Source organism: Pinus tabuliformis, chromosome 7 (assembly GCF_031772625.1).
Source record: "Pinus tabuliformis cultivar Carrire ecotype Pingquan chromosome 7, CPIR1, whole genome shotgun sequence".
NCBI classification, from domain to species: domain Eukaryota; kingdom Viridiplantae; phylum Streptophyta; class Pinopsida; order Pinales; family Pinaceae; genus Pinus; species Pinus tabuliformis.
Window position 1 is genome coordinate 755,285,746 of NC_142293.1, and position 27,098 is coordinate 755,312,843.

Below are 27,098 nucleotides of genomic sequence, written 5' to 3' on the forward strand. Positions count from 1 at the left end.
TATGCTTGCTTGTGATTCGCCACAAGCTTTCCTCTCCTCTTTTCTTGTTAGCTCCAACATAGCTTTGATCGCTATAATTAGAACCTACACAAATAAACAACACAAGCCAAAGATCTATGATATCTATGTAGCATTATCCAATCATTATATTCAATGGATCAGCATAGCATTGAAACACATGTACATAAAAATAACATAACACGTTGTTGTGGCCAGCAACAACCCCCCTTCATATTTAGTTTTATCACTAATACTAAATAAGTGGGGGCCCTTATTCAAAAAATTAAAAAAAAAAAATTAGTGCTTGTATTCCCTTTTTGAATAAAGCTTACTATCATAAACTTAGGAGAATACGTAAAAAATCTAAAAAGACTTAAGTTTTATGATAAAGTTCGAATAAAACCACTCTCTCAATAGAGAGCGTTGCATCGCAAAAAGGTAATGGATGCCTTCCTACAAGCAGAATCCTAAGATTGTGAAATCGCGATGCAAAATCACGCACTAAAAGACACTCATCGCATCGTATGCCTTGAATATCACTTAAGCTGAAATGCCTCAAACCACCGATATGTGATGGTGCGTCTCACAAATCGCATTTCACAGAAAACATATTGTAATGGATGACTACCACAGACAACGGATTAGTGATATTGCAATCCACGATATTGCGAAGCAAATCGCAAAATCGCCTCATCGCAGATCTACAAGGCTCGTCGTTCGAAAAAAGTTTTCCCATAAACTGATGCCCAGTTATGCACATTAATATTAATTAATGAGTTAGTTGGTAATCATTAATGAAATATGGTTTTGATCTTATCGAAGAGCCATTTCACGTAGGGTGATATATTTTATATGTTTTCAGCATTTAAAGCTTTCCCGTCACCTTTTTTCTTATCATTACTCTTACCTCATTTGTAAACTATAGGAGCGAAGAGCAGAGAAGTATACATAGCAGTGTTCAGTATATTATGGGAAAGAAGGGTAAAACTTTGAGTTCTGAAGATAAAGAAATGACACAATTGTACAAAAACACCACCTTCAATAAAAATGTCAGTGTTACTACTTGGGAAAGCATGCACAGCCTACTCGAGGAAGAAAATCCCAAAGTAATGGAAGTTACAGCAACTACAGATTCACGCGAATCGTCTGAGGTGTCAATTACAGAATGTTGGGTCCCTATAATACTAGTGATTACCCCATTACTATTATAGTTATACCCCTTATTTATATTGTTGTGCCCCTATTACCCCCATATTGTTATTTTTGTGCCCCATAGAATCCCTCTATTGTTATTTTTGTGGCTTTATATTATTATTGTTAGGTCGGCTGGATTATATTGTGACTCCTTAGACTCCTATATATAGAAAGGAGGTTTTGTCATTTGAATCATCAAAGAATTGTTCATTTATGTAATGTAAAGGAGGTTGCCCCCTCGAAGAGGCTGAATTCTAAGGCGTTGATCTATCTTTTCTATCTTTTCTTGAGCTGGTTTCATAACATTTGGTATCAGAGCTTTGGATTCTAGGGTTTCGCTGCTCCAAACAGGTCATCGTGGCATTTTCGCTATAACTTTTTTTTCTATGACGTTTCAGAAGTCGCAAAAAACACCCTTTTGAGAAGAAATCGCGCTGAACCTTGGGTCCAAATTTCAGATATTTTCGCACGATATTTTCGGAGATATGATCTGAGGAAGTTGGTCTTTTTGCAGACTCCTGAATTACATTCAAAACAGGTGACCTGGGGAAAATTGTCATAACTTTCTCTCTGGGAATCAGATTGAAATTTCGTAAGAAGGTACAGAAAGAGGACGGACTGTAGTTTCTTGTATATCGTTTTCAGAACCAAATATCGAAAATTGTACACGTGGCACTTCATACAACTTCGCTCTTCTGAAAGGTCTATAATCAGGTCATCTTGGGAGATTGTGCATAACTCTTTCTTGGAGAATCCAATTTGGATCAGACTGGTGGCATTGGAAAGAGGACACAAAGAGCTACTACAGGTCACAAATTCAGAACTAGATGATTGGAAAGTACAGAGATACATCAGAGGCAATATCGAGCTCCTACAAAAGGTGTGTAGAATTTTTTAAATTTTTGCTTAAGCTTGGTTTGAAAATTTATTTTGAAGGAATTCAAAGGGCATAGTAGAGCATTATTATCGGTAACTGATGCCCCGAGGAAAGAAAATGCAAACACCTAGTAAGGAACCTGAAAGCTCTAGCATGACTCATGAAGAAGAGGAAGAAATGCTACATGATATATCAAAATTACAAGAACAAGTGCAACAAATGTCACGCTCACAAAAGTTAACAGATGCTAAGATAAATGGCGTGGAAGCTAAGATAAATGGAATGGAAGCTAAGATGAATGGCATGGAAGCTAAGATGGATCATTTGAAGATAGATTTGAACACAAATTTGAAGACAGGCATGGCAGATTTGAAGACAGATTTGACAAATTTTCTACAAGAAATACTTACTAATGGTGAAAAGGTAGTAAAGGAAACTCATGATGAGAACAAAAGAAATGTTAATCATGATTCCATAGACGCTAATGTTGGATCGAAGAATCACCATATTCCAAAAATCGATATGAGGAAGTTTGATGGCAAGGATCCCGCCACATGGATATTACAGATGGAGCAATTCTTCGATCTCAATAATGTGCAAAACACACAAAAGGTACGTATGGCAACTGTATATTTGGAACCAAATCAGTTTGTATGGTATCAATGGCTTTGTTCTCGTAAACAATTTATCACTTGGGCAATTTTTACGGAAGAATTGATAGCACATTATGAGGATACAAAAAGCAACACTTTTTTTAGCCAATTGATAAGTCTCAAACAAAAGGGTTCAATAATGGAGCACATTGAGGAGTTCCAAAAATTGAACATAAGGGTAAAAGATATTCCAGAGGAGCATAGGATTGATGTGTTCATAGGGTCTTTAAAGGATAATATCCAACATGATGTTCGCCTTTGGGAACCTGATTCATTAGAGAAGGCATTCAGGTTAGCAAGAAAAATGGAAAGCAAAATTATGGCAACTAGGAAGCATACCACTCACAACTATAAAGACGGAAGTGTTGTTGCCCCTAGTCTTCCACAACCTACAAGGTTGACACCACAACAATTGGAAGAAAAAAGAGCAAAAGGGCTTTGTTACAATTGTGATAGCAAATACACAAAAGGTCATAAGTGTGCTGAGAAGAAATTATTCTACATAGATTGTGAAGAGGAAGAAGAAAAGGAGCAAGAAAGGTCAAAAGAAGAGGATATATTCCAGGAACAAAGCCTAGATGAAGAACAAATAAATCCGACCATATCTTGTAATGCATTGGCGGGAATTACCACTCCTCAAACCATCAAGATAGAAGGACAAATCAAGAAGAAAAAGGTAATAGTGTTGATTGATTCAGGAAGCACCCACAATTTTATTCATTGTAGGGTAGCAAAAGAATTGAATTGCTTCCTATATCCAGCACCAGAGTGTCAAGTGATGATTGCAAATGGAGGAACAATAAATTGCTCTGGAAAGTGCCATAATATCAAGCTATCCATGGGAGAATATGTATTGACTAGCCCAATGCTTTCCATTCCAATGGGAGGTGTGATGTTGTACTAGGAGTCCAATGGCTACAATCCTTGGGTACAATAGCTTTTAATTTTCAAGAACTTTTCATCAAATTTTCTACGGAAGGAAAGGAAGTTGAATTAAGGGGTATTGCAGGGAAACCAGGAAAGATAATCAGCTCTAATGGCATGACAAAGCTTCTAAAAAAGGAGCAAAGAGGTGTAATTGCACAATTATGTTCGCTAGATGTTTCCACATTGGAATCATCTATTTCTCCAGATCTCCAAAAAGTCCTGGACAATCATTCCAAGGTATTTGAGACTCCCAAAGGTCTCCCACCTATGCGTGATCATGATCATGCTATTCATCTGATTCCAGGAAGTGTTCCTCCAAACATCAGGCCGTACAGATATCCCTATGTCCAAAAAAGTGAAATTGAACGTATGGTTGCAGAAATGCTAGAGGCTGGTATAATTCAACCGAGTCAAAGTTCTTTCTCAGCTCCAGTAGTATTGGTGCACAAGAAGGATGGATCATGGCGCATGTGTCCGGATTATAGGGAGCTCAACAAGCTCACTATTAAAGATAAGTTCCCCATTCCTGTCATTGATGAATTACTGGATGAATTGCATGGATCAATTTACTTCACCAAGTTGGATCTTCGTTCGGGATATCATCAAATCAGAATGAAGATTGAAGACATTCCGAAAACGGCATTTAGAACTCATGAGGGTCATTATGAATTTTTGGTCATGCCTTTTGGCCTTACCAATGCACCTTCAACATTTCAAGGTTTGATGAATTCAATTTTCAAACCATTCCTTAGAAAATTTGTGTTAGTATTTTTTGATGATATACTAATCTACAGCAAGTCTTGGAAGGATCATGTTGAACATGTTGACAGGGTGCTACAACTATTGGAGGAGAAACAATTATATGCAAAAAGATCCAAATGTTTCTTTGGAGTCCAGGAGGTGGAATATTTGGGTCATATTGTATCTCATGAAGGAGTTAAGGTAGACCCTAGCAAAATTAAAGCCATTAAGGAATGGAAAATCCCCACATCCATAAAGCATCTGCGAGGATTTCTTGGGTTGACAGGGTATTATCGCAAGTTTGTTAAGAATTATGGGAGAATAGCAGCACCTCTAACAACATTATTGAAGAAAGATTCATTTTCATGGACTCCGGAAGCAACAAAGGCCTTTGAACATCTTAAAGAGGCAATGTGCCAAGCACCGGTCTTAGCTACACCGGACTTCACAAAAACCTTTATTGTGGAATGTGATGCTTCAGGAAATGGAATTGGTGCTGTTCTAATGCAAGATGAAAGACCCATTGCTTTTGAAAGTCGTCCAATCAAGGGAAAGTTTTTAAGCAAAGCTATTTATGAGAAGGAAATGTTGGCAATACTCCATGCACTTAAGAAATGGCGACCCTACCTAATGGGAAGACACTTCAAGGTAAAAACGGATCATGATAGCCTTAAATACTTTTTAGAACAAAGATTATCCTCTGAAGAGCAACAAAAGTGGGTCACAAAGATGTTGGGTTATGACTTTGAAATCATCTACAAAAAAGGGAAGCAAAATGTGGTGGCAGATGCACTCTCAAGAAAGGATGAGGATGTGGAAGCATTGTTGTGTGCCATTTCTATTATCCAACCAGATTGGATAAACGAAGCAAGGGAGGAATGGAAGAATGACGAAGAAGTGTGGGCACTTATTCGAAAGCTACAACAAGATTCCAGTACTTCTGATACATTTAGCTGGCAAAATGATTCGTTATGGTACAAAGATCGCTTATACCTCTGTAAGAATTCCCAGCTAAAACAAAAGATTCTTATGGAATTGCACACTTCTCCCTTAGGAGGGCACTCAGGATTTTTAAAAACTTACCACAGGGTTAAGAAGGAATTTTTTTGGGATGGCCTTAAATCAGATATTCAAAAGTTTGTGGCGGAATGTTTGGTTTGCCAACAAAATAAAGTTGAAACAATTAAGACACCGGGTCTATTACAACCTTTATCCATTCCAAGCCAACGTTGGGAGGAGGTTTCAATGGATTTTATCACAGGTTTACCCAAGTCTGAGGGAAAGAGTGTCATCATGGTGGTAGTTGACAGACTTACCAAGTATGCACACTTTTGTGCATTATCACATCCATTTAAAGCCAGTACAGTTTCTACTGCATTTATGGAAACAGTTCAAAAGCTACATGGAAACCCAAAGATTATTGTAAGTGACAGAGATCCCATTTTCACTGGAAATTTTTGGACAGAATTATTTTCTTGTCTTGGTACTCAGTTAGCTCATAGCTCATCTTATCATCCTCAATCTGATGGGCAAACTGAGATAGTAAACAAATGTTTGGAAGGATATCTTCGTTGCTTTGTATCTGATAAACAGACACAATGGGTCAAATGGTTGCCTCTGGCTGAATGGTGGTATAACACTTCCTTCCATACAGCAACAAAAATGACCCCATTTATGGCACTTTATGGGTATCAACCACCATCCATCACATCATATTTAAGAGAAAATTCTAAGGTTCAGGCAGTGGAACATCACATCGAACATCAACAACAAGTCCTCCAACTCTTAAAGGATAACCTCGTGTTGGCACAAAATAGAATGAAACAACAGGCAGATCAACATCGCAGTGAAAGAAGTTTTGATGTAGGTGATTGGGTATTCCTACGGCTACAACCATATAAGAAAATGTCCCTAAAGCAAGCTAAGAAGGATAATAAATTATCACCAAAGTATTATGGTCCGTACAAGGTGTTGCAAAAGATTGGTACTATGGCATACAAATTGGAGCTTCCTGCAGCTTCTCGATTGCACCCAGTTTTCCATGTTTCATGTTTAAAGAAGGTTATAGGAGACAAGCTCCCAATTCAAACAATATTGCCAGAACTTGACGAGGAAGGAAAAATTATATTGGAACCGGAAGCAGTCACAGAAACAAGAACTCGACAGCTACGAAATCGATCAATTTCAGAGTATCTTATCAAGTGGAAGAACTTATCCGCTGAAGATTCCACATGGGAGGATGAGAATTTTATGCAGAAGTATCCAGAACTACTCAAGCGTTGAGGACAACACTTTTTTGAAGGAGAGGGGCATGTTGGGTCCCTATAATACTAGTGATTACCCCATTACTATTGTAGTTATACCCCTTATTTATATTGTTGTGCCCCTATTACCCCCATATTTTTATTTCTGTGCCCCATAGAATCCCTCTATTGTTATTTTTGTGGCTTTATATTATTATTGTTAGGTCGGCTGGATTATATTGTGACTCCTTAGACTCCTATATATAGAAAGGAGGTTTTGTCATTTGAATCATCAAAGAATTGTTCATTTATGTAATGTAAAGGAGGTTGCCCCCTCGAAGAGGCTGAATTCTAAGGCGTTGATCTATCTTTTCTATCTTTTCTTGAGCTGGTTTCATAACACAGAACTAGCATGTTTGTTCTTGCACCGGATAGCGGCGAGGCCCAAGATTCTTCCATACACAGACATGGTCAAATGGGTACTGGATAGTGCTGATATCACAAACAGACAATTTAAGACTCAGGTTCAAGGACTCATTGGCTCGTTCACTCCATAAGATTTAAGGCTCATGTATCATCTAATAGAGCCACAGGCGACTTATAAGAAACAGTTCATGGAGAAGTTCGCTAAAGAAAATGAAGATTTGGCAGAATGCACCAAGAACTGGTCAAGAAGGGATGAACCACTAAAAAAAGATAAGCACGGTATGTATAGTACTGGTTCTCTCACCTCCCCATATTGCTTTGCTGCTACTATGCTCTTTAGACTTTTCAGAAAGCCAGACGTTAACAAATTTTCATCTAAATGGCTACCATTATTGGATACCACCACTAATGCTACTATTGTGGATTGGGCTAAGATATTGTTCGAAAATTTAGCCACAACCATTTTGAATTACCGGTCCAAAAGAACTACTACTCAGAGGATTTATCCCCCTTTCTACTTATTTGCTTATGTGATGGATGCAATCTGTTATATTTCCAAGTTTCCTTTAATGGGTTGGAAATGGACTACTCAGGACCCCTTACCCATTCATATTTATCACAAAGAATTATGGGATTCCAAGTTCATTTTGTATTTCTACAAGATTTGTCATGGAATCATGTTACCTCTGTACAAAATGTTGTATGATAAAGACGCTCCAAGATTTTCTCCCGAAGCAGAGGTCGATATGCTCCCTGTCACGAGATGGTTCAGAGAAGAACTTTTCACATATGTCAGAGTATTCAGAAGTCTCGCTTCCCCTCATGTCCTACCTTTATATGTCCCTGATAAACTACTGGCATGAGAGATTGCCTATCAGACCTGTGGAGTGGGAGGTATGAGTAAAGAGCTGAAGGACAAGAAGAAGGCCATTTGGCCGCAATTTCCTGTGGCCTGTGGGGCCTTTTCACTATTTGATTTAGGCCATGCATTCAAAGAAGTAGACAACATGCTATGTCTATGATTGTTCAAATTTCTAGGAAGACCGTTCGACCCTTCTGATATCATTAAGAATTTCACTACTGCAGTCAAAATAAAAGTGTTTTCTAAAGAAGATGATCTTTTTGATGATATGTTTCAACAGAAAAGTATGCTTAAAGATGTTCTGCATTCGGCCCAAATGCGATTTCCTCTAGAATAATTTCAAGAGTTCAAAATGTACAGAGAAAGGAGGTTAGCTAATATCCCTTTGGATAAATTATGCTTAGAATCAGTAAGGGAACCAACTCCCAGTATCAGTCTCAGTGGAAGTTCAGGCACAGACAGGTCTAAATATAAGTCTAGGAGAGAAATGTCAGAACACTCCAAGAGTTCTAGGAGTGACCATAATAAAAGCGAAGGGTCAGTAAAGGATACTACCCAGTCTAAGGAGCGCCCAAAACAACAGGTTTTGACATCTCCACAAGTAAATCTTCCCCCTCTCATCGTCTAGCCACCACGAGTCAGAACTGAGCTGGATAAAGAATGGGAGACATTCAATGACTTAATCAATACTGAGGGACAGAGCACAAAGACACCTGAAAGTAATGTACAGACAGTGGATGATATAGTCATAGGGACAATCAGCAATGTCCCAGAAATGGAACATATTCCCATTACCCCATCTTCTGAACTTATTCTCAAAATAGAGGAAATTCCTCCTCTTGATGTATTTTATAGTCCGCAGCATAAAGCGGTGGTGAGAAGACAAAGAAAGAAAAGGAAATTGGAAAGCATGCTCTCTCATGATGCAGAGCAATTAGACATCCTTTGGCAAGATCCTACCACTGATCCCACTGAAAATCTCACTAAATTATCTCATATCACAGGAGCATATGCTTTTGCGACCATTGATAAAGCATCTGAGGTACAGAAATTACTGAAAGAAAAAGAAGATCAAATACAGATTTTACATCAACAACTACAACAAGCCAGCGCCAACAGTGAAGCACAGAAACGGCTTGAAATATTACAGCAGGACTTTCAACAAATGCAACTAGGATACCAAAACAGTTTGGCCGAAAGAGAAAATTAGTTATAGGTTATGCAAGAGATGCACAAGCATGATCCTAAGCTTATAGAATTTGTCATAGAATCCATTTCCTTAAATGATCAACTCTTGTAGTAGCAAGAAACATTGTGCCAAAGAATATCATAGTGGAGCTCTTATTGCGAAATAAGCGACAGAATTACTAATCAAGTCGTGGACTTGCGACATGATTATGATTTAATTGATAAAAAGGTTACTGAATATTTGGCTTGGCAGGAATCAGAAGAAGGGAAAAAGGCAAGCGCACCCATAATCAATGAATCCCACAAAGAAATGCTCTTTAACAAGTGGGATGTACAGATCAGGAAAGCAGAACAAGAAGCAGAAGAAGTAGCCACAGCAGCAAATAATGTCATTGACTGCATCAATAAAAATTTACACAGGGAAAATCTAATATCAGAGACCACTCGAGGATATTTACCAAATGTACAGCATCTACAGACAAGTTGGAGACAGAAGGCTCAAGAAAGAGTAGAGTCCATCAAAAGGCTAACGAAGTTGAATTGGGATTCTTACTGGACGTACTTGGTAAAACCACACAGCCAGTGCATGACTCTCAAATGTATCATTAATTCTGCCGAGAAGATGGCGCCAGCACTTTCCGATTCCATTTTTGCAAGACAGCTAAATTCAGAGGTCAACCAGCCAACTCTCCTCAAGCAAATGTTGAATGCTTGCGACTACAAGGAACAGATACATAGATAGTTAGTTGCCAGTTTTAGTTTTAGATTCAGTTTTAATTTTAATTTTGCTTTATTTTTGCCTAAAATGAGGACGGTCATTTAAACCACATCCTACATTTTTGTAATAAATTATTTTTAGATTTAGCTAGTAGTATTTAAACCCTTCTCATGCATTTAGAGAAGGGTCCTGAAATTTGTCAAAAACTTGTCCTCAAAACATGCACTTTTGCACCCTCCAAGGAGGTTTTGATGAATGAATGGAACAGGATTTATTGATATCTGCATTTAATATCTACTACTAAAATTGCACTTTTGTACTCTTAGTAGATGGTGGATTAAGAAGAGATAATTCATTATTGCTGAAGCTCATGGGAAAAAGCATCAATTTTGTTGGACTCATGGAACCAGGTTAAATCTAGGGGAAGCCCCCTTCTAGGATTTCATAGGAAAAATTTGATTTAGTAAGGATCTTCAAAGCTATGGCTTTGCTCAATAAAGGCCTATATAAATTTTGTATAGGGGGATGCATGTTTCAAAACAATTTAAAGGGTATCACTTATATACATTTCTAGGTTTGATTTTTATAACCAAAAATAAAAGATTATGAATACTAGAGATCAATGGGAGAGGATTCCTAAAGAACCCACGTAATATCATTCTTTCAAATTCACAAAATGGATGGTGTAATATTTTGTAACTTATTATTAAGTAATTTACAATGGTACATTAATGATCATATTCGAGAAACAATAATAAGGAATCCACTATTAGAGGGGAGGGTTGACAAGTGCAACACTCCCCATATATGATTTGAAGGATTTATATTACATGTATTTGGCCCGTATTTGGGTAGCTAGTGACAAATATATCTAGTGTATGACAATATTTTTACGACGTGAATGGAAATTCAATGTGAAAAGATAAGCATCTATTAAAACTTTAGCTTCCTCATGGTGTAAGGGGCTTCTTAATGTCCTCACGTTTGGTTCTAAATATATTAACCAAATGAAAGTAACATGACGGACAAATGGCACATACACAAAGGAGAATTATCTTGCATAAGGACAATTGGATAGTAAACCATGGAAGAGGAAACTTTGGAATAATATCCTATTAGAAAGTGCACCATCTTAGAGGAGGGGCATTCATCCAAAAGAGGATCGTTTTGGAAGGGTTTTTCACTTATATGGAAATATATTCTTATTAAGTTAGCCTTTATCACCTATTATATCTATAGTGGAGGATAAAAGTTTTGTATATATTTTCATCATTGCAATTTATACATAGTATTTTCTTACATAAGTCTTGTACAAAGAAATATGTTAGGATAATGAGGAAACCCTAGTAGCATCGCATTAGGGTGCGTAGAAACCCCTATAATAACAAAAGGGGGGAGAGTGATGTCTTTTATGTTTCATGGAGAGATTTATTTATTTTGAATTTTGGGTTTGCTCATGTGATGTTAAAGTATATGCTATGCATGTAAACCCTAGAGAAGAATATCAAGTTGTTATGATTCATGATGATAACTATGATGAATATTGTTCTAATATTGGATTTTCTAACATAGTAAAAGACATGGATAGAAAATCTAACACCTAAAAATTTTTTAATACCTTGTTCTTATGGGACGTGATGTTAGGAAATGATCTGATGAGACAAAATTGATGAGTCTTAAGCATGTTGCAATGTATTTCTTAGAAGACAAGTCAGTTATTATATATTCCATGATGTCCCATGGAGTTCTTGTTATTTGTGTTGGTGTAAGAGTTGAAGGTCAAGTATTTAAGTACACAAAACCCAGGATGGACAAGTGTATATGGAAAAGGACTATAATTTTCTTTCCAAGCACTTGTGTGATGCAACATGGCTAGGGTCTGGGAACCCAAGGCAAGAAAACAATGTCGATGTGAAGAGAATATGTCATAAAATCTTGTTGAAGTCAAAGGAGGACTTGTTAGTGTTAATGTTATCTTATTGTGCATATTTGATGGTGGCTAGGATTTTTGTGATTCTACATTGCTAGAGTTTGGAGAGCTAGATATTGTACCAATTTTTTGATAAATTTCTTCACATGTATTTCATTTTTTCTATATACTATATAAAGTATCTTACTATCCAAAATTGTGTAATTGATAAATTTTATTTTTTTGTCTTGCATTTTCTTCATGATTAAGTAATTTCAATATTTATCATTCATCTTGATTTGAAATAACATAGGGTTTAAATTATTAAGTTATTTTATGTAGAAGTGAATTTTAGATTTAGTTTATGCTTGTTGAAGTGTGCCCTAATGGATAAAAATTGTTGAAATTTGTTTGGGATCACCAAATACATGTATCATCAAGAATATACCTATTTGACATGTCTTTAAAAAGTCAATCCAAACATCTTCATGAAGACAACATGTCAAAGTGATGACTTCCTATATACAAATTCAACCTAGAAATATAACACTTCAACATCAAATAAAAAAACACTTAAATTCATGGAACACGTGCCATGAAATATGTGTTTGTGTATGTACACTAAAAATTGTCACAAATGTATATTTGTAATAAAATGGCATAGTGTTCCTAATGTACAAAATAATATCTCATCCCTAAACATTTAAACAATATATAATTTGACACGTGATACATAAGAAGGGGAACATTTTCTTGCCCCATGTGGTTTTGGCTCCTCCCCTAGAGTTACCACAATCTATAAAAACATTAAATGAAAACTACAATTATAATTAAATTAAAAGAATATATATTATGGACTAGAAACGTATGAAAAAAGATCAATGAGAGATAGCTTTAATTCACCATACATGACTATGTAGTACACCAAATGAGTAGGCAGGATCACTTGTAGCATTGATGATTTAAGCTAGAACCAATGCATTAGTAGGTATAGGGGGAACGATATTATGGAATAACAACTGCAAACAACATATAAGTAGATATATAAATAAAACACATAAAAAATTATGTGTGTATCTATATATCCCATGACCCACCCCCTAAAATTATCCCATGCAAAAGTAGTTGGCATGGAGTCCTAGCTGAAACTTCACACATAACTTCCTCAAGAAGTATATAGGTACCATGTTATTATTACAAGAAGGTTTATTGAATGCAAAAGCACCTATCCATCTAATTGTCTAGAAATGGTTGGTAGGTGCACGAATCCATACAAATTTGTGTTTTGATGACTGTTAAAGGCTTGTTTTCTATTGGGTCAATAAAAAAGACAACAAATCTTGTTTAGTAATGTTGAGGTCTCCAATTTTGTCTTTATTTAGACCAATTATATAGTGTTCATATATTTTAGCCCTGTAATTAAAAATATCAATTAACTAGCTTTGGGCATTACATATGAAAGATACAATTGAGTTTAGTGACCTTGCAAGAGAAAATCAGTAGCTATGTGGTGTTTTCAAGATCCTATATCAATTCCCTCAATGTAGTTAAGGATGGATCAATTTCATCATTTTAATTTCTTGGTTCTTGTTTTGGGTTTGGTTTTTATAAATTTTGGTTTAGCGATGGTGGGTTTGGGTTTTGATTAGGTTTTTTAAGTAAATAATGAGTCACAACTTTCCTCAAAAGCTTACCTTTGGATCAAAAGTTAAGATTGACTTGATGACCTATCCACCTTATATCATTGAAAGTATTTTGGGGGATTAATTAAAGGAATAAGAGGATGCAAGAGAACTACAGAAACTAAAGAAAATAAAAAAAGGAATATACCCTTTAATGTCATGGTTAGTCTTCCCAATAAGTTGAAAGGTTGGCAAGATGAAGGGTAAAGGTGTGATTATAATAATAAGATGGAGGAGAAATAAAAGGGTTTTTGTTCTTAGTTATTAAGATTCTAGTTTTTCTCTATTCTATTACTCTCTCATACATCTCTCTTTCTCACTCATAAATTCAAATTGGCATGATAATTGGTGGCATCTTGTGTAATGGGAATAGAATATGTTGTAGTTTTTTTACTTGGACTAGATGGTTCTGAGGATTGGGAGTTGTTCGGTTTTTGTCTAGAATAAAAAGCACTAAATAAGGGAGGGACAAGGGACTACAGAGATTAAAAAATGACTCCCTTATCTTGTGAAGACCTACAATTTCATTTTTGCATCTCTATGGACCTATTCAAGGAATGAAAAGGTTTAAAACTAAGAGTATTTCTTGTGTGTGGAGGAGAGTGACCATCATGTTTTTTGTAAAATATAGTATGAAAATTATGTGTAAATCCCTAAGTTTTTTTTTTCCCTCAAAGAATCAATACCTAGTGTTATCACTAAACAAATCTCAAAGGAAAAGGGTAAGGTAAGAAAGATTTGGTCTTGGTTATTGTCATGCTCCTTTCATGCATAAGAAGCACTTGGCAAACTCAGGGTCAGCATACATAAAGGTTCTTTGAAGGCTCAAGCAAGGCAAGCAAGTTTCAAGGCAGATGAGAAGGACATTTCAAGATAAAAAAGCTCAAGACAGTCAAATTTGGCATGTAAGCTGTGTTTTTGAAATCACACAGCAGTTTCGTAGCGCGCTACGAAACTGCTGTAGGTGATGCCTCATGCACAGCAGTTTCGTAGCGCGCTACGAAACTGCTGTAGCTACATATTATCATTCGATGGGCCAATTTTGAGAGACAAAGGGAAATATTTTCAAAGGGGAATCTCTGCAAAAGATTAATTACAAATTATCAATCTTCAGCAAAGTTAATACAGGTGGAAGAAACATGTATTCGAATGAAACTTTAAACTTTTGTCATAAAGTGAATACATTTACTACAGTCCAAAATATGTCAGGCAGCTTGGAGGAGCTTTTATCTTCACACATGGACAAAGGTTGACAGCACACAAAGACGTGGCATTCTGATATTTTTGTATAATCAAAGGAGAAGTACATGTTACAGTTTATTACAAAGCTTGTTGCAGCTCACAATGAACTCAGAAGTTATTACAGCCAGGTTATAGATGACAAGGAGAATGCTATTCTTGTTTATGGTAGAGGTTGGAGAAATGCCGTGTCAGGCATTGATGGAGAACTACTTTGGCGAATAGACTTTTCTATTGGGAGTGAGCAAACTGAAGACAGCGTTGAAAGGATTGTTTTATCTCCTGATAGAGAAAGCATTTATGCAATAGGTTTTATTGAGAAATCAAGTGTGGCTGTTTTTGAAGATTTTTCATCTGAGGCAGAACTCCTTCCATTAAAATTTGAAGGTGCTTTTACATTTAAAAGTTGCTTCACATATATTACTAATAAAAATTGGAAATACTTGTAGGGAGCTTTATTTACTTGAGAAAGTAAGTGAACCGGCTATTATTAGTGATGGCCTACTGTTATCATCAGAGCAGCAAGCGTTTGCAGTGGTGCAACACTTAGACAAGAACAGGGTTTCTCTGACTGTTATGCTGGATGATGGTCAAAAGAATGAAACTCTAAAAAGGAGTTTTGTTTCCCTGGTTTTACTAGTCAACTTCCAGGAGGTCTATAAAGCAACTGAAAGCCTATTTTGGGAAATGGAAAGAGGTTTTTATTCCTAACAGACTGAAATAGAAAAACCTCCTTCAGTTTCCTCAAATCCATTATGATCTGGGAGAAATGAAGGACCAAAATTGCGCTACGAAACTGTTGTAGGTGCAGTTTTCTACAAGCTTATTTCTCTGTTTTACACCTGTTATTCAAAGACACATTCTTGGCGGTAGGAAAAGTGTTTCAAAAAAACCAAGAGAGGTTTTTGTTAAGCACGGATTGGTTCACAAAAACCTCCTTCAGATTTTCCAAATACATTTTGTACGAGAAGTTATGACCTCTGTCCGAAGACCTATTTTTCAGCCAGAACAGAGCAAGGGACAGTTACCTGTTTGACACGTGTTTTTCAAGGACAGATTCTGAACAGCTGGAGGAATTTTTTAAAAAATCAGGAGAGGTTTTTGTTCTAGACAACATGGGCTACAAAACATCCTTCAGTTTCGTAAAATGTGTCATGGATGAAGATATAAAGGCTCTGTCCCACGTGCCATTTTCAGGGATCCTAAACCTAAAAACAAGGAAACATGTTCCCTAATTTCTAGGGTTTGTCTTCAGCAGTCAGATGACCACGTGGGAGGCTTCATCAAATTCGACTTCTTGAGGTTGCAAGTTGTCAAATAATGCTTTAAATGCTTAGATAAGGTTGTTGAATCATGATAAGGAGTTACACTCCTACTTGTATTAGGTCTCTAGGACTGCTAGTTAGGTGTCATTTGCATTTAATAGTTAGTTTTGAGTGTCATTAGGTGTTAGGTCAGGTAGAATTTGAATTTTCCTCATCCTAGAAGAGGAATCTAAGTTGTGTAAAGAGCTCTATATATAGCAGAAGAGCTGATGTACAAAGGGTTGGAAATTTCATGTAAAAGCTTGTATTTGGCCTAGGTATGACTCATTTTCAATAATACATGCTTGACTTTGCTTCTCAAGATTCATGAAGGGTTTTTCATGTTCATAATATGTGATGTTGTCCTTTTTCTTAATTCTTACAGTGGTATGGATGTATAATCACTCAGAATTCACTGAATGTGCTCTGACTTCCTGTATACATGCATAAACTGTGTGTCCCATATGAGTTTATGTTTTGAATATTTAAACGTTGAATGCCCTGACTTCCATGTAAGGTTGAGTTCATTGTTATATTGAGGTGTTGTTGACTCCATAAGCCCAATGGATGGTTTTGTTTAATGTGTTTCCACCATTCATATTTTTCATACTTGTTTCATAGAGTTAGCCATCTTACTTTAAATCAAAATCATTAATACATCCAGAGAGAGCCCTCTCAAGTTGAGGAGGCTAAGCCTCAGCCTAAAGTAGGTTTGAAATAGTTACTTGAAGTCTTCCTGGTCTGCAGCCTTCCAGGGCCTGATTTTGAGATAACATTTTGGTGCGTCTGCCTGGAGCCTGAAGATTAATCATTCCCGAAATCAAGAAATTGAACTTCTGAAGGTAGCAGGAGCTCAGACATCATTTTGAGGCTGCAAAACTACCTTGGCGACTCCACACATCGAATAAGAAATTGGAAGGTGACTCCACTGCTAGAAGATCAGTAGCTTGATGAAGTTTCAAGATGAATTCCACTGCAAGAATGAATGCCAGGTATGCTCCTATGAATCGGTCTCATATCCCTGGTTTTCCAAATCCTATGCCAAAGGTTGATTGGTTAGAGGATCTTCCAATATTCAAAGATGAAAAGAAAGATGATGCTGCTCTTCATTTGGTTAGGTTTCATATGCATGTACGCAGTATTAAGGTTCATTTCCCTGAAGATTGTCTCATGAAGATGTTTATGACCACTTTAGAAGGAAAAGCATGGTCTTGGTATAAAAATTTGGAAAATGGTTCAATATATTCGCTTGCTAGTTTTCATGATGAATTCTATGAGATCTATAAAGAATGTTATCCATCCTTATTGCTGCTCAAAGATTGCTGTAGACATTCTTTAAGTCTTATTCAATACTTGGAGGATTGTTATGATGATGATGAATTTATGGATGAAGAAATTTTAGAGGCTCTTCATAACAATGCATTTCAACACCAAGAAGAAAGTATAACATCTCATGAAACGCAGCATGAAGAGCAGCAGGGGTTTACTTGTGAAAACCATGTTTCATCCTTTGATATGAATGAAAAGATACAGCAGTATTCTCAGTCTTCGAATCATAATGAAGATAAAAATGATTACACACAACAAGAAGAAATACTGGAAGAAATTTTTTATAATCCTCAGGCAGAGGAAAAGGTTGTTCATTTTTGTAATTCCTTGCAGCAGCTTGCATCAAAGAATGATCACAATAGTGAGGAAAATTACATTGTCTATGGGAATCATGCAGAAAGGCAGTTGGATAGCACATCAAAGGAATTTTGTATGGCTGAGGATCAGTTGTCTAAAGAGATAGAATGTTATGATGATTATCAAAATAACCATGTTTTCTTTGACCCTATAAGTGAATACATGGCAAAGTTTTGCACATCAGTATTTCAATTTCATTTGCATTATGAAGATCATATACATTATAGGTTGATTTGGTCATCTCACTACCATGGTTATTTTGAGGTTGAATGCAGTCAAGAGCCTCCAATGTCAGAGAAGACAATTGATTGGCTTTATTGGAAATATCATGTTGCTTGAGCTACTAGTGGAGCTTGCAGCTGATAGGGTAGGTAGGTAGGAAAATGCAAATAAGCTCAAGGTTGACTGAGCATTTTTTTCAGTATATATAGATTTCTTTCTCCTACAGTGGTCATCAAGCTTAAGCCCGAGGTGAAGGCCCAAGAAGCTTAAAGGGAACACTTGTCAAGCAAATTTTAGTTTGTCATAAAAGGATAAAGCACTGGACCTGCGAGTTCTTAGTGTGCTACAGGAGCACACTATCCCAAGTGGAGCCACTGTTATCACTAAACAAATCTCAAAGGAAAAGGGTAAGGTAAGAAAGATTTGGTCTTGGTTATTGTCATGCTCCTTTCATGCATAAGAAGCACTTGGCAAACTCAGGGTCAGCATACATAAAGGTTCTTTGAAGGCTCAAGCAAGGCAAGCAAGTTTCAAGGCAGATGAGAAGGACATTTCAAGATAAAAAAGCTCAAGACAGTCAAATTTGGCATGTAAGCCGTGTTTTTGAAATCACACAGCAGTTTCGTAACGCGCTACGAAACTGCTGTAGGTGATGCCTCATGCACAGCAGTTTCGTAGCGCGCTACGAAACTGCTGTAGCTACATATTATCATTCGATGGGCCAATTTTGAGAGACAAAGGGAAATATTTTCAAAGGGGAATCTCTGCAAAAGATTAATTACAAATTATCAATCTTCAGCAAAGTTAATACAGGTGGAAGAAACATGTATTCGAATGAAACTTTAAACTTTTGTCATAAAGTGAATACATTTACTACAGTCCAAAATATGTCAGGCAGCTTGGAGGAGCTTTTGTCTTCACACATGGACAAAGGTTGACAGCACACAAAGACGTGGCATTCTGATATTTTTGTATAATCAACGGAGAAGTACATGTTACAGTTTATTAAAAAGCTTGTTGCAGCTCACAATGAACTCAGAAGTTATTACAGCCAGGTTATAGATGACAAGGAGAATGCTATTCTTGTTTATGGTAGAGGTTGGAGAAATTCCGTGTCAGGCATTGATGGAGAACTACTTTGGCGAATAGACTTTTCTATTGGGAGTGAGCAAACTGAAGACAGCGTTGAAAGGATTGTTTTATCTCCTGATAGAGAAAGCATTTATGCAATAGGTTTTATTGAGAAATCAAGTGTGGCTGTTTTTAAAGATTTTTCATCTGAGGCAGAACTCCTTCCATTAAAATTTGAAGGTGCTTTTACATTTAAAAGTTGCTTCACATATATTACTAATAAAAATTGGAAATACTTGTAGGGAGCTTTATTTACTTGAGAAAGTAAGTGAACTGGCTATTATTAGTGATGGCCTACTGTTATCATCAAAGTAGCAAGCGTTTGCAGTGGTGCAACACTTAGACAAGAACAGGGTTTCTCTGACTGTTATGCTGGATGATGGTCAAAAGAATGAAACTCTAAAAAGGAGTTTTGTTTCCCTGGTTTTACTAGTCAACTTTCAGGAGGTCTCTAAAGCAACTGAAAGCCTATTTTGGGAAATGGAAAGAGGTTTTTATTCCTAACAGACTGAACTCGAAAAACCTCCTTCAGTTTCCTCAAATCCATTATGATCTGGGAGAAATGAAGGACCAAACTTGCGCTACGAAACTGCTGTAGGTGCAGTTTTCTACAAGCTTATTTCTCTGTTTTACACCTGTTTTTCAAAGACGCATTCTCGGTGGTAGGAAAAGTGTTTCAAAAAAACCAAGAGAGGTTTTTGTTAAGTACGGATTGGTTCGCAAAAACCTTCTTCATTTTTTCTAAATACATTTTGTACGAGAAGTTATGACCTCTGTCCCAAGACCTATTTTTCAGCCAGAACAGAGTAAGGGACAGTTACCTGTTTGACACGTGTTTTTCAAGGACAGATTCTGAACAGCTGGAGGATTTTTTTAAAAACCCAGGAGAGGTTTTTGTTCTAGACAACATGGGCTACAAAAACCTCCTTCAGTTTCGTAAAATGTGTCATGTATGAAGAGATAAAGGCTCTGTCCCACGTGCCATTTTCAGGGATCCTAAACCTAAAAACAAGGAAACATGTTCCCTAATTTCTAGGGTTTGTCTTCAGCAGTCAGATGACCACGTGGGAGGCTTCATCAAATTCGACTTCTTGAGGTTGCAAGTTGTCAAATAATGCTTTAAATTCTTAGATAAGGTTGTTGAATCATGATAAGGAGTTACACTCCTACTTGTATTAGGTCTCTAGGACTGCTAGTTAGGTGTCATTTGCATTTAATAGTTAGTTTGAGTGTCATTAGGTGTTAGTTCAGGTAGAATTCAAATTTTCCTCATCCTAGAAGAGGAATCTAAGTTGTGTAAAGAGCTCTATATATAGCAGAAGATCTGATGTACAAAGGGTTGGAAATTTCATGTAAAAGCTTGTATTTGGCCTAGCCTCCTAGGTATGACTCATTTTCAATAATACATGCTTGACTTTGCTTCTCAAGATTCATGAAGGGTTTTTCATGTTCAGAATATGTGATGTTGTTGTTTTTCTTAATTCTTACAGTGGTATGGATGTATAATCACTCAGAATTCACTGAATGTGCTCTGACTTCCTGTATACATGCATAAACTGTGTCCCATATGAGTTTATGTTTTGAATATTTAAACGTTGAATGCCCTGACTTCCATGTAAGGTTGAGTTCATTGTTATATTGAGGTGTTGTTGACTCCATAAGCCCAATGGATGGTTTTGTTTAATGTGTTTCCACCATTCATATTTTTCATACTTGTTTCATAGAGTTAGCCATCTTACTTTAAATCAAAATCATTAATACATCCAGAGAGAGCCCTCTCAGGTTGAGGAGGCTAAGCCTCAGCCTAAAGTAGGTTTGAAATAGTTACTTGAAGTCTTCCAGGTCTGCAGCCTTCCAGGGCCTAATTTTGAGATAACATTTTGGTGCGTCTGCCGGGAGCCTGAAGATTAATCATTCCCGAAATCAAGAGACTGAACTTCTGAAGGTAGCAGGAGCTCAGACATCATTTTGAGGCTGCAAAACTACCTTGGCAGCTCCACACATCGAATAAGAAATTGGAAGGTGACTCCACTGCTAGAAGATCAGTAGCTTGATGAAGTTTCAAGATGAATTCCACTGCAAGAATGAATGCCAGGTATGCTCCTATGAATCGGTCTCATATCCCTGGTTTTCCAAATCCTATGCCAAAGGTTGATTGGTTAGAGGATCTTCCAATATTCAAAGATGAAAAGAAAGATGATGCTGCTCTTCATTTGGTTAGGTTTCATATGCATGTACGCAGTCTTAAGGTTCATTTCCCTGAAGATTGTCTCATGAAGATGTTTATGACCACTTTAGAAGGAAAAGCATGGTCTTGGTATAAAAATTTGGAAAATGGTTCAATATATTCGCTTGCTAGTTTTCATGATGAATTCTATGAGATGTACAAAGAATGTTATCCATCCTTATTGCTGCTCAAAGATTGTTGTAGACATTCTTTAAGTCTTATTCAATACTTGGAGGATTGTTATGATGATGATGAATTTAGGGATGAAGAAATTTTAGAGGCTCTTCATAACAATGCATTTCAACACCAAGAAGAAAGTATAACATCTCATGAAACGCAGCATGAAGAGCAGCAGGGGTTTACTTGTGAAAACCATGTTTCATCCTTTGATATGAATGAAAAGATACAGCAGTATTCTCAGTCTTCGAATCATAATGAAGATAAAAATGATTACACACAACAAGAAGAAATACTGGAAGAAATTTTTTATAATCCTCAGGCAGAGGAAAAGGTTGTTCATTTTTGTAATTCCTTGCAGCAGCTTGCATCAAAGAATGATCACAATAGTGAGGAAAATTACATTGTCTATGGGAATCATGCAGAAAGGCAGTTGGATAGCACATCAAAGGAATTTTGTATGGCTGAGGATCAGTTGTCTAAAGAGATAGAATGTTATGATGATTATCAAAATAACCATGTTTTCTTTGACCCTATAAGTGAATACATGGCAAAGTTTTGCACATCAGTATTTCAATTTCATTTGCATTATGAAGATCATATACATTATAGGTTGATTTGGTCATCTCACTACCATGGTTATTTTGAGGTTGAATGCAGTCAAGAGCCTCCAATATCAGAGAAGACAATTGATTGGCTTTATTGGAAATATCATGTTGCTTGAGCTACTAGTGGAGCTTGCAGCTGATAGGGTAGGTAGGTAGGAAAATGCAAATAAGCTTAAGGTTGACTGAGCATTTTTTTCAGTAAATATATATTTCTTTCTCCTACAGTGGTCATCAAACTTAAGCCCGAGGTGAAGGCCCAAGAAGCTTAAAGGGAACACTTGTCAAGAAAATTTTAGTTTGTCATAAAAGGATAAAGCACTGGACCTGCGAGTTCTTAGTGTGCTACAGGAGCACACTATCCCAAGTGGAGCCACTATTATCACTAAACAAATCTCAAAGGAAAAGGGTAAGGTAAGAAAGATTTGGTCTTGGTTATTGTCATGCTCCTTTCATGCATAAGAAGCACTTGGAAAACTCAGGGTCAGCATACATAAAGGTTCTTTGAAGGCTCAAGCAAGGCAAGCAAGTTTCAAGGCAGATGAGAAGGACATTTCAAGATAAAAAAGCTCAAGACAGTCAAATTTGGCATGTAAGCTGTGTTTTTGAAATCACACAGCAGTTTCGTAGCGCGCTACAAAACTGCTGTAGGTGATGCCTCATGCACAGCAGTTTCGTAGCGCGCTACGAAACTGCTGTAGCTACATATTATCATTCGATGGGCCAATTTTGAGAGACAAAGGGAAATATTTTCAAAGGGGAATCTCTGCAAAATATTAATTACAAATTATCAATCTTCAGCAAAGTTAATACAGGTGGAAGAAACATGTATTCGAATGAAACTTTAAACTTTTGTCATAAAGTGAATACATTTACTACAGTCCAAAATATGTCAGGCAGCTTGGAGGAGCTTTTGTCTTCACACATGGACAAAGGTTGACAGCACACAAAGACGTGGCATTCTGATATTTTTGTATAATCAACGGAGAAGTACATGTTACAGTTTATTAAAAAGCTTGTTGCAGCTCACAATGAACTCAGAAGTTATTACAGCCAGGTTATAGATGACAAGGAGAATGCTATTCTTGTTTATGGTAGAGGTTGGAGAAATTCCGTGTCAAGCATTGATGGAGAACTACTTTGGCGAATAGACTTTTCTATTGGGAGTGAGCAAACTGAAGACAGCGTTGAAAGGATTGTTTTATCTCCTAATAGAGAAAGCATTTATGCAATAGGTTTTATTGAGAAATCAAGTGTGGCTGTTTTTGAAGATTTTTCATCTGAGGCAGAACTCCTTCCATTAAAATTTGAAGGTGCTTTTACATTTAAAAGTTGCTTCACATATATTACTAATAAAAATTGGAAATACTTGTAGGGAGCTTTATTTACTTGAGAAAGTAAGTGAACCGGCTATTATTAGTGATGGCCTACTGTTATCATCAGAGCAGCAAGCGTTTGCAGTGGTGCAACACTTAGACAAGAATAGGGTTTCTCTGACTGTTATGCTGGATGATGGTCAAAAGAATGAAACTCTAAAAAGGAGTTTTGTTTCCCTGGTTTTACTAGTCAACTTCCAGGAGGTCTCTAAAGCAACTGAAAGCCTATTTTGGGAAATGGAAAGAGGTTTTTATTCCTAACAGACTGAACTAGAAAAACCTCCTTCAGTTTCCTCAAATCGATTATGATCTGGGAGAAATGAAGGACCAAACTTGCGCTATGAAACTGCTGTAGGTGCAGTTTTCTACAAGCTTATTTCTCTGTTTTACACCTGTTTTTCAAAGACGCATTCTCGGTGGTAGGAAAAGTGTTTCAAAAAAAACAAGAGAGGTTTTTTTTAAGCGCAGATTGGTTCACAAAAACCTCCTTCAGTTTTTCTAAATACATTTTTTACGAGAAGTTATGACCTCTGTCCCAAGACCTATTTTTCAGCCAGAACAGAGCAAGGGACAGTTACCTGTTTGACACGTGTTTTTCAAGGACAGATTCTGAACAGCTGGAGGAATTTTTTAAAAAACCAGGAGAGGTTTGTGTTCTAGACAACATGGGCTACAAAAACCTCCTTCAGTTTTGTAAAATGTGTCATGGATGAAGAGATAAAGGCTCTGTCCCACGTGCCATTTTCAGGGATCCTAAACCTAAAAACAAGGAAACATGTTCCCTAATTTCTAGGGTTTGTCTTCAGCAGTCAGATGACCACGTGGGAGGCTTCATCAAATTCGACTTCTTGAGGTTGCAAGTTGTCAAATAATGCTTTAAATGCTTAGATAAGGTTGTTGAATCATGATAAGGAGTTACACTCCTAGTTGTATTAGGTCTCTAGGACTGCTAGTTAGGTGTCATTTGCATTTAATAGTTAGTTTTGAGTGTCATTAGGTGTTAGGTCAGGTAGAATTCGAATTTTCCTCATCCTAGAAGAGGAATCTAAGTTGTGTAAAGAGCTCTATATATAGCAGAAGAGCTGATGTACAAAGGGTTGGAAATTTCATGTAAAAGCTTGTATTTGGCCTAGGTATGACTCATTTTCAATAATACATGCTTGACTTTGCTTCTCAAGATTCATGAAGGGTTTTTCATGTTCAGAATATGTGATGTTGTCCTTTTTCTTAATTCTTACAGTGGTATGGATGTATAATCACTCAGAATTCACTGAATGTGCTCTGACTTCCTGTATACATGCATAAACTGTGTGTCCCATATGAGTTTATGTTTTGAATATTTAAATGCTAAATGCCCTGACTTCCATGTAAGGTTGAGTTCATTGTTATATTGAGGTGTTGTTGACTCCATAAGCCCAATGGATGGTTTTGTTTAATGTGTTTCCACCATTCATATTTTTCATACTTGTTTCATAGAGTTAGCCATCTTACTTTAAATCAAAATCATTAATACATCCAGAGAGAGCCCTCTCAGGTTGAGGAGGCTAAGCCTCAGCCTAAAGTAGGTTTGAAATAGTTACTTGAAGTCTTCTTGGTCTGCAGCCTTCCCGGGCCTGATTTTGAGATAACACCTAGATCAAGGGTGGCTAACTATGAGAAATATTGTAGCATAGTTGAGCCTATGGTGGGGTGCAACAGTGATCAGGTGCTAAAAATTAGGCTCAAAAATCAAACTATTAGAATCTTGATCAACTTACCTTCAGATCAAAGAGCTCATCATTCTGATTCCAACGGTGTGAACAACACTAAAATCCAAGCTCGTATACAGAAGTTATAGCAAGTCAAACTTCAAGTTTGACTTGCTCGCATGGCATGATTGGATGATGTGGCAAGTTCCTTCAGCGAATGAGGAGGCACCAAGTGGCAAGGCATCATTGGCCCCTGCATGTCACAAATATCAATCACAGACAGGTCAACGTTAAAAATAGACCCCCAAGTAGGGAAGGGTGTGATGCAATAAGGCAGGTGGTAAGGTTTTCAAGAATCGACGGAGGCGCAATGCGATGGATTGCAATCGTAGATTGGCGAAGGGTCGGCATTAAAGAATTGACCCCCATTAGGTACTAGGTTACGATTCCATATCACTATCACAAATCGCAACATGGTTCTCCATCAATGGTGAAATAAGATAGGTTCCTTAGATGTGATGCGACTATAGGTTGCAGTTTAATGGTCTATTGGGTTTGTCGTATCGTAATCGCACATTGTCCACCTTGTTCACCAACCATAAGTCTGTAGGACTTCACCAATTACAATTTGTGATGGGCAGTTAGTGCCAATGGATTATGGCCCGCCGCGCAGAAAAATTCTCACTCGATTAGCAGATTTTTGGAGCGAAATTGTGGATTCCTGACGGATGTGGAGAGATTTGTGGAACGAATAGTGGGAAAACTAGGAGAAGTCATAAATTCTTCAGTTTTCCACCAGATTGGATGCAAAAAGAGGCTAGATGGCCATTTTTTAGTATTCTGGACTAATTGGAGCACGTTTCCAAAGCATTTGAGCATTGTAAGCACGGATTTTCCCACTTTTGATCATAATAGAGGCCCAAGCCATTGGAAGCTGGACCAAGGAGATGTAGCCCAGTAGGGGTGAACTCCTTTAATATGTGCTTGTTGTAACGTGTTTTTGATGATGTTCTGTACATGTTTATGTTGTTGTTTAGTTTTTGGTTTATGTTAAATTTCTCATAAAATCAACATAAAAACTCTTCATTTTACTTGCAAAAATTCATGAATCCTTAAGCACAATGAAAGCATTTTGTTTATAATCTGAGGTAGCTCTTAGCACTACAAACTAATATTCTAAATCAGATAAATTTGGTATCAGAGCACTAGGTTTTCTTTGTGAAAGAAGGATTTAATCATTTGAAAGTTTATGTCATGCTTGCAAGGTTAAAACTCAAAAAGAGGTGAAGCAAATATGGTTGGAAGCCCTGGAGTTGGGTCAAGGGGAAGAATAGCAAGGTTGCCACAATATCCAACATCAGTTCAACCTCAAGTTGCAGTTGAGACTCTAGAGATAATTTCTCATGAAGGAGAACCTACAAACATGATAGAAGATGAGAGACCTTCTAAAAGGATTTCTTTGATATGACAGATATGGCGAAGGTCCTCTATGAAGAGAGGAATACCAGGTTGCAAGGAGAAAGTTCAAAACCTCCCAAAGGAGAAGGATCTTCTGGAGGAGGTAATGGGAATGGAGACAAACCTCCACCCTCTCCAACATCTTCTTCATCTTCTTCTTCACAATCATCTTCACACTCTTCCACTAATACAACCCTTACTCATACTCATCATCATTCTTCAAAAGGAACTGGTAAATCACACTTTTTAAAACTTGATGTTAAATTCGAGTTGCCCATGTATAATGGTGAAGTGAATGTAGAGAATCTAGATAATTGGATTCATCAGTTGGAGGTCCATTACAGGATTCAAAACCTTCAAGAGGATGATATAAATATTCAGTTAGCTTCATTGAGAATGGAGGGTGCAGCACTAGTATGGTGGGAATCAAAGACCCAAGAGGAGATTAAAAAACATGGTAAGATCTCAATTTCTTAGAATGATTTTATTGTTGCAATTAAAAGACAATTCTACCCTCTAAATTATATGCAAAAATCCATCATGAATTGGCAAAACTTTAGATAGC